The following is a 13,453-nucleotide window of genomic DNA, read 5'->3' as shown; positions in this document are numbered from 1 at the left end:
CAAGATTTCCAAAGAAATCCTTTTTCTTACTCATTTCAAGCCTCTGAATCTGTAATATCCTTATCACTGCTGCAAAAAAGGCACCAAAGAAAGTTTCTTCCCCGCCAGTTTCACAAATTACCTTTCAGTCTTGAGAAGATGCGTCTCCCCTTGGCCAACTCGGGTATCTCTCACAGATCACTCTGGCTCATCTTCCCCAGCATTGTAGGACTTGCTTCCTAGAGACTCAGTTTTCTCATCTGCACAATGAAGAGGTTCTGCTAAATAATCTTTAATGCCCCTTCTACATGTAACATGCGGGAACCCCAATTTTACCACCAACCTGAAAGCATTTGAAGGATTCACTGCAACCATAATAGTGCTAAGAGGGACCTTCTGGAAACACGAAGAGAAAAAACAAAGAGATGTTTTAGGACAAGGATTGAGTTTCTAGTAATAGCCAGGGAAGCATCCTTCTCCATGTAGGAGAAACCTCTGCATATTCCACATGGAATAAACCCTCCATAGATAGATATTCTGAAATACAGACATATACAAGAAGCAGCTACATGAAGGCACAAGAGAGTGAAGGGAAGTAGATTCTAGTGAGAAGTCCATGCATGAGAGGGGGCATTACATGGAATAAGTTCTCCATTTTGCTGCTTCTCTTATAACCTGAAGGGAGGCTCAGTCAGCATATATAAAGCATCAAGCATGTGTAGAAAATTGCCACTTTTTTTGGCCCAGGGAATCAGAGTACTGAGTCCAGGGTAACTGTAGCCATTGGATAAAGAAACAATTTGGGAAGGAAAAGAACCAGAAAGGGAATACTCAAATTCTGCCTCCTTACATGTCTGGCTGACTCCAGAGCCATGTATACAAGGAACAGCCTTGAAGTACCTCACCTAAAGGTAAAAGATCAGAACTGACCTGAGTTTGGAACTAGAGAAAAGCAGAGTTGGGAGCTCATATCTGATCAAGTATGCTGGAATGAAAAAACAGGACTCATTAGAGGAAATGAAAAAGAGCATTCAGAGTCTCTACAATATTACATTGATAACGTGCATGATATAATCCAAAATTACTCAAAATATAATAAATCAGAGAAATGGAGATCCTTAAGCACAACAGACAAGTTCAAGAGGAAGGTCATAAGGGATATTTACTCCCTTATCTCCCTTCCTGTGAGGTCTGGCTATGTCAGGCCATCCCATAATGTTTTAAATTACCTACTCCCTTCATACCCCTCAATCCCAGGAGTCATTTTATTTCTCTAAGTTTGGTATTAAGTGAGCTATTAATTTCAGGGGATAATAAGGGATTCTTTTCACCACTGCATGCCCTGAGCACCCAGAAGACCATCTCCTAATATAAAGGGATTTTTACCAACTTTTGCCCCCAAAGAGCGAGCCTGCATCCCTCAACTCCCTTTGAGGATTGGTTGTTTACAGTCTGCTCCCAGTAGCAGTATCGTAACACCAAGGTTCTTGATTGCAAACCACAAAATCAAAGTCTAGCTGATTAAAAAGAAAAGACATTTTACAGGAAAGAACAAAGTAGTTCAGAAAAGTATGAGGGAGACAACTGCTTCCAGCCATGGTAGAGTAACAAGAAATCCACTTTAAAGAGAAAGATACCAAAGGTAAAATCAGAGGATGTAAAAAATATACCATGCAAACACTAAACATAAAAAAGCTAGAGTGATCATATAGCTACAAAGCAATTAGGTAGCTCTCTACAAGCCAAGAAGGGCAGCCTCAAGCCAAACCTGCTGACACCTCAATTGTAACTTCCAGCCTCCAAACTGTGAGCGAATATTGTCTTCAGAGAGCTTACCTTTGTTAAGATAGTGGAACTTTGGGTTGGAGTGTAGAATTGGGAGTGGAACGACACTGGCTAGAAGATTAAATGTCCACTGTGGCATCCGATGCAAGTGATCAGTGTTATCAGCATTTATGGTGTGTATAAGAGCTGAGGGCAGTGGACTGGATGGACCATGTGCTTAGACTCTGCCTCATGCTGCAAAAAAAAAAAAGGAAAAAAAAGTATTAGAAATACTTTCAGTATTATTTCTGTTCTGGGATCTAACACAAAGTGTGTTTTATCTGCCTATAGTATGAGAAACAGAAGACCAATCTAATAGAAATTCTTACAAATGAGTACAGTACATAGAAGCTGGCAGGGATGGGGGAAAGGATGGAGAAGGGAGGCAGACAGGATCAATTTTATGTGCCTCTCACATAATAGATATTCAATGTATTTGATATTGATAAAAATGACAGATAAACTAAACCTATTATGCTTGTTTTTGTTTGTTTGTTTGTTTTTTGTTTTTTGTTTTTTTTTTATAAAAAAGGATAGGACAGCCCAGGGAGGGCGGGGAGGGGGGGGGTGTTCAGTGGTTTAGCGCCACCTTCGGCCCTGGAGATCCAGGATCCAGTCCCACATCAGGCTTCCTGCATGGAGCCTGCTTCTCCCTCTGTCTGTGTCTCTGTCTCTCTCTGTCACTCTCTGTCTTTCATGAATAAATAAACAAAATCTTTAAAAAATAAAAATAAAGGATATTAAGTACAAATGCTATCCTAGCAATGATGTCCTACAAATGTGACTAGTTACCTGAAACCTTTTTTAACACCATGAATTAAATATATCTTTTATAAAAATTATAGGCTATCGAACCTTTATGGCAAAAGCATCAGGAAGAAATTAAGCAATGAGTCACAGCACCATGTAAAGACAATCAACCAGAACCAATTTTCAAGCTTCTGGCAGGGCAGTATTTATAGCATGTGATAGCTGGGTCAGTCCTCTTTGAATAAGAACCATGCACTAAGTCCTAATCACCATTCCCGAATGCCTATTAGCAGGACCCAGATCAGCTTGGCATTAAGTGATACCATGATTATGTTAAAAAGCTGGCACAGAGAAGGCCTGAGGTAATGAGGGCAGGTTTGGGCTTTAATGAAAGGAAGGGGAGGTGGCTGTCATCCCTCTTGGGTACTACACATCACGTTGTCTCTAAGTCAAGCAACCAATGACGCAAGAGCTGTGCCTTCGACTGAAAAAACGCTTAATTAGACCTATAACTACACTGAGCACAAAACTTCACAGGTATCTTTTCTATGTTGTATGAGGTCTGTTTTCAATCTGGCTTTTATACTGCTAACAAAAGAATTCCACAAACAATATAGACTTTTTGAAAACAACATCAGTTGAAAATATTCTCAGTTCACTCCATATTTTTTAAAGAAGATATATTTTTTAAAGCTTGAGTAATTTTATTTAAAATATAGTATGAATGGGGATCCCTGGGGGGCTCAGCGGTTTAGTGTCTGGCTTAGGCCAGGGCCTGATCCTGGAGTCCCGGGATCGAGTCCTGCATCGGACTCCCTGCATGGAGCCTGCTTCTCCCTCTGCCTGGGTCTCTGCCTCTCTCTCTCTCTCTCTCTCTCTCTCTCTCTCAAATAAATAAATAAAATCTTTAAGAAAAAAAAATTTTTTTTTTTAATATTTATTTATTCATAGAGAGAGAAATAGAGAGGCAGAGACACAGGCAGAGGGAGAAGCAGGCTCCATGCAGGGAGCCCGACGTGGGACTCGATCCCGGGGCTCCAGGACCATGCTCCGGGCCAAAGGCAGGTGCTAAACCACTGAGCCACCCGGGGATCCCTTTTTTTTTTTTTTTTTTTTTTTAAGAAAAAAAAATTAAAAAAGAATAAGTGTAGCCCTGGGAATATGATGACCACTCTGTAACTCATATTCCTCATCTAAAATAATGAGAATAATAGTAACCTCTTCATGGGGCTGATAGGAGTACTAAATGAGTGAATACCCTTCAAGTTCTTGGCACATAGGGGTGCTGGGTGGCTAAGTGAATTCAGTGTCTGCCTTCTGCTCAGGTCATGATCCCAGGGTCTTGGGATGAAGCTCTGCATTAAACTCCAGTGAGCCTGCTTCTCACTCTCCCTCTGCCTGCCACTCCCCCTGCTTGTGCTTGTACTCTCTCTCTCTGCCAAATAAATAAATAAAATCTTAGGAAAAAAAAAAAAAGTTGGGATGCCTGGGTGGCTCAGTAGTTGAGCATCTGCCTTCAGCTCAGGGCAGGATCCTGGAGTCCTGGGATCAAGTTCCGCATTGGGCTCTCTGTATTGAGCCTGTTTCTCCCTCTGCCTATGTCTCTGCCTCAATCTCTCTCTGCATCTCTCATTAATGAATGAATGAATGAATGAATGAATAAAATCTTAATAAATAAATAAATAAATAAATAAATAAATAAATAAATAAAACTGTTCCTGGCACACAGTAGGCACTTTCTTGGGATAAGAACTGGGAAGGGGTGCTGTTAAAACAGTGATGGATGCCATGGTTTGGGGCTCTACAGCAATGTCATGCTATCTGTCATAGGGAATTAGATGCTATTTGAAAATCAACTCCTGGCATGCTACAGGGCCTTGGAAGAGGCAGAAAACCTCTTGATCTTGCTCATGCTCATTCTCAGATGTACAATTTTCATATTACAACAGATAGCTATGCCCACCTGGTCATATGTGTTGTCAGGTCTGATGGAACTCATGATTGGCAAATCCTGATATATTGTCACTTGGTATTTTGTGGTAAGATATTTCTTTTTGCCAGGATTAGAAGTAGGTCCATGATCACAAAATCCATTGATCATATACTATTCCTCAATATCCAGAGCTGGGGCCTAACAGAATGTTGGATAAACCTATGAAAGTCACAGAGAAAGTGTCATCTCAGAAGCAATACTCTGATAGAATAAGATGCCATCTTCCAGGACACAGTATAGACATTACATGAAATATCATTGCTTGACACTGTCTGCAGTAGAAAGAATAAACAGGCCTGGGCACAAGAAGAGTGAAGTAAAAATAACCCCACTTACCATTACTCCCAATGACTGAATTAAAAAATGTGTGTCTCCTATCCCCACAACTATGTGTCCCACAGGGCTTAAGATCTGGTCCCTGAGAAGAAACTCCTACTAGAGAACTAGCAAAATCCCCATTGAACTATAAGCTGCTGCTTGGTCCCTCTGGTTTCAGGCAGAAAGAGGAGTCATCATCCTAATAAAGTAATTATCCTTGATCATGAGAATAAGGTAGGACTATTGTTACAAAATAGGCCAAGGAAGAATATGGGTGGCGTTCAGGTAATTTATCTGGACACCTCTTGGCCCTCCCTTGCCTGATTATGACTACAAACAAACAGATACAACAAACTGTGCCTGAGAAGGGCATAGTTTCCAAGGTCTCAGACCACTGAGCATCAGGTTCAAGCCACTATGTAAGTCCCTGAGGCTAGCAGACCTGGTCAATGGAAGATAGAAGAGGGAAACTAATAACAATTGCTATGACCTGGGGGAGCTGCTCTCCACAAAATATATGAAGAAGTGTAGCCAAGGAGACTATGGGCTGTAGTAGGCCAGAGATGCACCATGCAGATCCCTCTTCAGGGAAGGACTTGCTCCCCAACTTCAGGGAGACCAGGGATCTTTCAGGTGTACCCCAGCTACAGAGAGTTGCCTGGCCAAGGTCATGTCCTTCCCTGAGACAGCCCCAGTGCAAAGACTGAGTGAGACAGGGGTAAAAAGGCTCAGCTATTTCAGTACAGTGCGGTTCAACCCCAATGGGCAATACTCACTCCAGAGCTCCCCAGTAGGCTGGCTGAGCCTTTCTCAGACCCACAACTACAGTTTAGTTTCTCTCTCTGCCCAATCCTGCTTCTTCCCCTTTCCTTTCTCAGGTATTGATCCCCAATAAACATTTTAAATCCCAAACTCCATTTTAATGTCTGTTTCTAAGGAACCCAACCTGCAACTGTGTGATTGTATGTTTGTAGGAGCCCAAGCAGACAGTACAACCCAGCTCAATGTAATATATAAAAAAAAAAAAAAAAAAAAAAAAAAAAAACTTTCCCCTGCCCCCTCCAAGAGTATTTGGAAAAACTATTCCTGAGCTAAGGTGTACATCACTCCAAAAGTCATTTTCTTCAGTGGTCAATGACTATCCCAGGTTGTTGGACCATCAGTGTCAATGGCAAGTATGCCCACATCACCACAGACCTTTTGGTAGTGGTCAGGTACAACACAGAAGCATCAAGAACAGCAACAGCCAAGAAGTCAATGAGAGAAAGACAAATACCATATGATTTTACTCTATGTGGAACTTAAGAAACAAAACAATTGAACAAAGGAAGAAAAGAGACCAAAAAAACACTCTTTTTTTTTTTTTTTTTTTTTTTTTTTTTGCAAAAACAGACTTTTAACAATAGAGAACAAACTTACCAGTTACCAGGGAGGAGGTGGGTGGGGGATGGGTGATGAAATAAGTGAAGGAAATTAAGAGCACACTTACGGTGATAAGCACTGAATAATGTATAGAATTGTTGAATCACTATATTGTACACCTGAAACTAATATGACACTGTATATTTACTCTACTGGAATTAAAAATAAAAGAACAGCAACACCCAAGAGAATGGAACAACCATTCTCTTAGACTACAGATTTTCTAGTCTTTTTCCATGGCAGGACAGTGACCAACACTGAGTCTGAGAGTTAAGCAAATACCCTTGGGTTTTCTTACCCTGACGTGTGAGCTCAAATTCTGAGACAGGAAAGAAAGGGAGAAAAGAGAGAGAAATGAAAGAAAGATATTATTTTTCTTTTTTTGAAGATTTTATTTATTCATGAGAGACACAGAGAGACAGGCAGACACACTCAGAGGGAGAAGCAGGCTCCCTGCAGGGAGCCCGATGCTGGACTCATCCCAGGATCACTCCCTGAGCCGAAGGCAGATGCTCAAACACCGAGCCACCCAGGCATCCCAAGAAAGATAATCCTGTATTTTGGAGCCACAAAGTAATTCGACTAGAATATTAGAAGTAAAGTGAACTCATGCTTACAACCTCTAAACTGATAAAACATACTAATACAACTCTTAAATGAAAAAAGCAGATTATAGAACAGTATGCATAGTGTGAGCCCACTGTTTATGAAATATATATCAATATGTTCATTTAAAAAAAAAGATCAGAAGGCCAAGATGTTTTTAGCAGTGGTTATGTCAGGATGGTGGATTTTTATTGCATTATTTCCCTTATCTGAATTGTCTGAATTCTCTGTGATGAGTTTGTATTTTGGTAACAAGGAAAAAAGTTATTGTTTCAAATTTACTGAAGTGGTAAAACTGTTCCCCCCATCCTTCAACAGCTTTAATTTTTTTTTTTTTTTTTAAGAAAAAGAGAGTGGTGTTGCATTCTTTTCCTAAGAAATATAAACATTTCCCCTTTCTTTCAATTAGAACAGGGCTGCCAGGTTGGAGGCCATTCCAGATGTCAATCTACAAAGCAGTCTAGAAAGGCAGGAAATAAGCCATGGAACATTTTAATTGCTTTCATAACCTTGATTACAGAAAGGAGACATCTCCTTTGTGGTTTCTGCTTCTGAGAGGAAGGTGTTATGGCCAAGGGCTTAGAAGCTCACAGAATCCCTCCCCGCTTCCGTGAGTATTATTGAAGACAAGGTATCACACTGAGCGATTGTGAGCATAAATAGAGTAACATTCATACGCTCTGTGAGCTCATCTAGTCCAAACGGCCAGCCTTTCTGCAAGATCACTAATGGCTATCCATGCGATGCCCGCTTGAACATCTCTATAATGGGCAAATCAACCCCTAGTGGTAGTCCCACTTAGATATACTTAGGTACTTTGAACTCAAAACTAAATTTACCACCCTTTCTCCCCATAACAGTACCTTTTTATATATTCGACTCTTGCCACTCCCCTGACTCCCACCCTGCTAGACTGTGAGCAGGTCACTCAGCCTGTCTCATTTCTCCATAATACCGGTGCCTAGAACAATATAGTAGATAGATAATATAGTAGTTACTCAATTCACACTGTGGAATTACTGTTGAATGAATAACAGGCACCCCAAAGATTCTCTTTAAAAAACCCAAGTCCTTTGGTAAGCTTTTGTCTTTGATCAGCTTGTCTGTTCAATTTCTGCTGTCCTTCCTTTGACTGTGACCTTGTGCTATCTTGGAAGCAGTTGGTTTCTGTCAATTTTCTTTTGCTAATTATCTCAGTACCCATAACCAAGGTCATCTATTTCAAGGAGCCTATGGGGTGTCAACATTCTACATATAGTCATATTCCTCGGTTAACCCTCCTAAATAAAATTTGACAGAAAAAGGCATTTTTTGAAATGGAAGGGTGAAAGAGTAGCTCAATACAATAAAAGCCCAGTAATTTGAACTAAGTGCAGAGAAGGTCAGTATGACAGGGAAAAGTACAAATTATAAAAGCTTTTTTTTTTTTTTTTAATAGAGAGTGACTGGTCTCATGCATAGGAGGGTTACAGACCAAATTCAAAATGTACCTTTTAAAAAAATTAATGTTATATTATGGGTGGAAAGAGAGAGGAAAAGGCAAAAGCAGCCAGAGACAGAAAGAAGCAACTGGGTCAGGCTAGAACACAGGCCACCAGGAAAAAGCCAACCATTAAGAATGCAACCTCTCTGTACATGCCGCTGTACTATCCAGAAAGATGAAAGGAAGTAGGCACCTGGGTGGTTCAGTGGTTGAGCATCTGCCTTCAGCTCAGGTCATGATCCCGGGGTCCTGGGATTGAGTCCCACATCAGGCTCCATACAGGGAGCCTGCTTCTCCCTCCACCTATGTCTCTCTGCCTCTCTCTTTCTGTGTCTCTCATGAATAAATAAATAAAATCTTGAAAGAAAAAAAAAAAAGATGAGAGGAAGCTTAGGAAATTTGAGGGAGGGAATGTCACCCATATTCTGATCTGACCCGAAGTCATGACCAAGAATGCCACAGAGGTAGCATTCCAGGTAAGGCAGGCATCACACCTGGCAGTGATGAGGAAAGAGGGCTGACAGCGAGCAGTGAGCATCTCCTGGACATCCAGTGCAGGCCTCTGTGCCATGCCTACTGCTTGAAGGACCATACATACCAGTTAAGTTTCAGGCATAGGACCTATGCAACTCACCTTGGCCTAAATCCATGAGGACAAACACCATCTCTTGTGAAACCCTGAAAGAACTAAGCCAGGCCCTGGGGCAGCACATGATCTGAACAGCACATGATGATGAGATACAGTCAGACTATGGAAACCAGGACTTTGTGGACCGGTGGAAACCATCATGGAGGACACAGATCTCCCATATAGTAGGATGGGTAGGATTTGCTTAGTAAGAGAGAGGTGTGAGGGGAAGCAGGGTCTGTAGGGAGAACAGTGTGAGTACAACCCAGAAGTGAGGAGGGGTGTCGATCGTGTTGGGGTGACAGCTGAAGGGATGGTCTAGGCTCAGTGTGGGGAACCGACCAGCTGAGACAGAGGGGGATCAGTATGTAGTCCCTGGGTACGAGGCACTGTTCACAGCACCAGGCAGACAGCAGGAAACGAGACCAACACACCACAAGGCCAACATTTAGTAGAAAGAGCCATCCCACTGAAAAACTGGTAGGGAGCTGAAAAGCACACATAATAAAAAAACGAGAGATACAAAGAAATTCACCTCACCCCTCAAAAAACCACAAGTTTTGTCCAACTGATACTGGCCAGAGGGAGGGAAGTGGTTACATAAACTAGTGAGAACGGCCAGCAGGGCCATTGCACTTCTTCCCAACTCTGAGTAATCCGGTAAGATAGGTGGATCACAGCTAAAGAAAAGAGGAGGTGAAGGTGGAAAAGAGCCTCCAAAATAATCATGTCACTTTAAAAAGACCCGAATCAGAAGAAACATACTCTGGATCCTTTGAGAAGTGCTGACTCATGCCTTAAAATTATATCTCCATTTACTTATAAAATAATTAATGTGCCAAACATCAGCAAATCAATCTAGTTTCTTTTTTTTTTTTTTTAAGATTTTATTTATTTATTCATAAAAGACACAGAGAGAGGCAGAGATACAGGCAGAGGGAGAAGCAGGCTCCATGAAGGGAGCCTGATGCAGCAGGGTTCGATCCCAGGACTCCAGGATCACGCTCTGGGCCCAAGGCAGACGCTCAACCGCTGAGCCACCCAGGAGTCCCTCAATCTAGTTTCTAGGCAGAATTTCAAATTGAATGTTTTCCCATTTGCCTGGAAAAAGCTCTTCATAGGACAAACTAAGTCAAGAATAATAAGAGGTCTTTCAACACTTTTATTCCTACCTATTCCTTCTCTTCTTAGCAAAATAAAGACCAGTTCATCTCAATTTTCACTGCAAATATTATTTTAGAGAGCTGCCACCAAGTGTAAACATCTTCATTCACTTTCCTTTAAATTGCACTATTTTATTGAATAAATTATTCAGTGTCAGGAACCTAGACAAGGGACCACATTACTCTGAAAGAAGTTGAAATATGGCATTAGAGACTAGCAAGCTGTCATGGCAAATTGGGCATGACCCACCACCTCTACTCCCACCCAAGCCCCTACCATGTTCCTGAAGCTTCTGTGACTGAATCATAAGTCTGGAAAACTCAATTTGGTAAGTGTGGGAAGACAGATCTTAATTGAAAAGTTCAGTTCTAATAAAATGCAAGGTGGTAAAAGGTTGGGCTGGCAGGGTAGATCATTTGAGTCTTTATTAATAACATCAATTCATTTTAATTCAGTGAAGCACATAATTGGCATCAAGCTTTTCAAGTTCACCACACATTCCTGTGCCTGGAATCCCTAATATTTTTTTTAAAACTTTTCTTATTTGGTAATAGATGTTCTAATAATTTGCATTTTAACAAGAGGTTACTTGTAGCAGGCTTATACTAATTATAAGTATGTTGAGTTTTACTAAGCCAGGGGTACCCACCGGCCAGTGACAAATCTTTCTAAGTCTTAACTGGAATTCCCAGCAATTATTCTGCAGTCAGCTAAAACTCCAGCAAAGAGATGAATGAGGCCCCTTGAGATTACGGCACCTTGAATAATCACAGGTGGTCAGCAGGGTCAATTACTGTTTCAGTTTGTGCTGTAGCTGCAGCCTGTAAATCCGTTTACTAGGGGCTCCAAGAAAGCCTTGATAGCATTTGTTTCATTGCCTTTATCTCTGCAACTGCAGTCATTTTGTGATGCAAGACCCCAAGGGTGCCAAGGACCACCTACCTACAGGGGAAGTGAGGTCACCTGCAGAAGGGCTGCAGAAGGTTTTTGAGAAGGAAACAAACAAACAAACAAGAACATCCTGTGTTGTCTTATTCACAGGATGGAAGAGAGGTGGAATTGCTGGCTTAGTGAAAAGACAGGACTGAGAATCCAAAGACAGTTTTCTAATCCTCCTTGGCTGAGATAACCAACCAGCCACTCACACCAATACGAGCTTCTTCTGGGGCTTCATACTGTCATGCAGTTCTCTATAGCAAGAAACACAACATGGAGCAGCAGAGGAAAAAAGGCAAGAGGCAAAAGCAAGAGGGAGAAGGGGGAAGAAGCCCTACCATGAAAGTAAAAACAAACGGGAACAGGTAACCCAGGCAGCCCTTGTTAGTGAAAAAAACCGAACATACCATCGCCTTTGTTTGAACTGGATAAATGTGCACAGTGTTTCTGGTTTAATTTAATGATAACTTATTAATACCTATTGGATGTTACCGAGGTTACGAAGATAACTAAGAATAGCCACTGCCCTCAATCGTTCAAGCTTGTAGACAAAAAAGACATATGCAAAGAACAATATTAGTGAACAAATGATGCCATCAATTGTTGTTCATTCAAATAAGTTTCAATATTTTTGCAAGATTCAGGATGTCAACTTTAGAACCCGTAAGTGTCCAAACCTGGCTGTGCATTGGAATAAGAGCACAAACCTTTTTTTCTGGAAATACAGATGCCTGGATTCCAATCCAAACTTCAAGAACTATATTTTTTTTTTAAGATTTTATTTATTTATTGAGAGAGAGCGGAGGGAGGGGCAGAGAGAGAGAGAGACAGAATCTTAAATAGACTCCCCACTGAGTGCAGAGCCTGACCCATGTCCCTGAGATCACAACCTGAGCCTGAGCTAAAATTGAGAGTTGGACGCTCAACTCCGGCACCCCAGGCTATATTTTTAATCAGCCTCCTAGATCATTTTTATTCAGCCATCCTAACACCAGAAAAGGTTCAAATTTTGAAATCCATGCAGCAATTTACAAATTATCAATTTTCCCAGTTCTAAAGAAAGAAAAAAATCACCTTCATTAATCCCCCAGGCAGAGAAATGGAAAAACTTCCTCAGTTAAATCCAGAACCCAGAATACCTTTCTCCCAATTCACTCATCCCAACCCTCTGTTCTTTATGGCTTATTTTCTTCAATACAGTCAGGGACAGGAAGGAAGCAGAGGAAGTGTCAAATTCTCAACTTGCTCAAATATTCCTGTGCAGTGAGGAAAGCTCAGCAGGCTGCATCGTGGAAGTGCATTTAGATGGCATTTAAGGACAGCTGGAAATGTTTGGGAAGTAAAAGCAGCTAGTGTGACTTTTAAAGCCTGCCAAAATGATTTTACTATAAATGAGGAGACAAATGAAGAGTTCACCATAACGACCACACCTCTACATGGTATTAATGATGGGACTAGAACCCTGATCCCAGAACCCCCATAAGCTCCTTCCACAAGGCCTTTCCCATCCCCCCTCCTGGCTGCCAGCTGGCCATAATGGAAGTCAGGCACACATGGTTTTGTTCTCCTGCCAGGACACGTATTTATAAAGGAAATGGATGCCTATGCAAAGAGTGCATTGGATATATGTACTTAAGATATCTTGTCTCAAGGCTGTCCACTTACTTATTCAGCAACCAGAAAGCTAAAGGTTAAAATTCAGTGCTTCCACTCCCCCTTAAAAATGTGTTTGTGGCTAAGGAACACACACTGAAAACAGTGAGTCACCATCTCTAGCCTCTGAACTCCATTTAACGCTGGAAGAGATCAGCCCTGGTCTGGGCTGCTGGTGGCCACAGGCAGGATTGTCCACCACCCTACAGTAGGATCAATATGGAAGGTATAATGTTGGCCCAGGAAAAACAGGTAAGGGAAGACAGGGACATATCCTAGGCCTCTGTGGTCAAGATGGGGAGGAGCCTCAGTGTGACTGGGCAAGGTGAGTGCAGGGGCATCAAATGGCTTTGCTTTTATGGGAGGTGTGTTCCTGGATCCCCACGTCAATGCCCCAGATTCAGTGTCTCAACAGATGAATTGACTAAACCTGTGTCGAGTGCCTACACCTAGATTCCTGGAGCTAATGAGAGGCCTAGCCTCCTCTTTTTCTCTTTGGAAAATAGGAATCTGCTTCCTATATATCCCCACAGAGTGGATACAGGAAAATCATACACACAAATGATAATTGCTCACTTTAGACACCATCTTTCTCCTAGCTACTAAGGCTCAAAATCATAGAATCATCTTGGAATATGAAGGAAGGTCAGGATGCCTGGGTAGCTCAGTAGCTGAACATCTGCCTTTAGCCCAGGGC

General features: G+C 41.6%; 1 long non-coding RNA gene across 5 annotated transcripts in view; it reads right to left on the bottom strand.

Annotated features, from left to right (window-relative positions):
- LOC112920035 (uncharacterized) overlaps window positions 1–13,453 on the bottom strand; it is a 235,764-nt gene that overhangs the window by 165,681 nt on the left and 56,630 nt on the right. For 2 of the 5 annotated variants that reach the window (XR_011997376.1, XR_011997375.1), the window contains exon 2: window positions 1,816–1,998. This is a non-coding gene — a long non-coding RNA (uncharacterized lncRNA). Of the gene's footprint in view, window positions 1–121; window positions 240–322; window positions 376–909; window positions 965–1,815; window positions 1,999–4,516; window positions 4,706–13,453 lie in introns of all 5 variants that reach the window. The other 3 variants (XR_011997373.1, XR_011997377.1, XR_011997374.1) reach the window with 3 other exon arrangements.

This window comes from Vulpes vulpes, chromosome 15 (assembly GCF_048418805.1).
Source record: "Vulpes vulpes isolate BD-2025 chromosome 15, VulVul3, whole genome shotgun sequence".
NCBI lineage: Eukaryota > Metazoa > Chordata > Mammalia > Carnivora > Canidae > Vulpes > Vulpes vulpes.
Note: the sequence above shows the minus strand (reverse complement) of the source record. Positions and strands in the feature narration are given on the sequence as shown.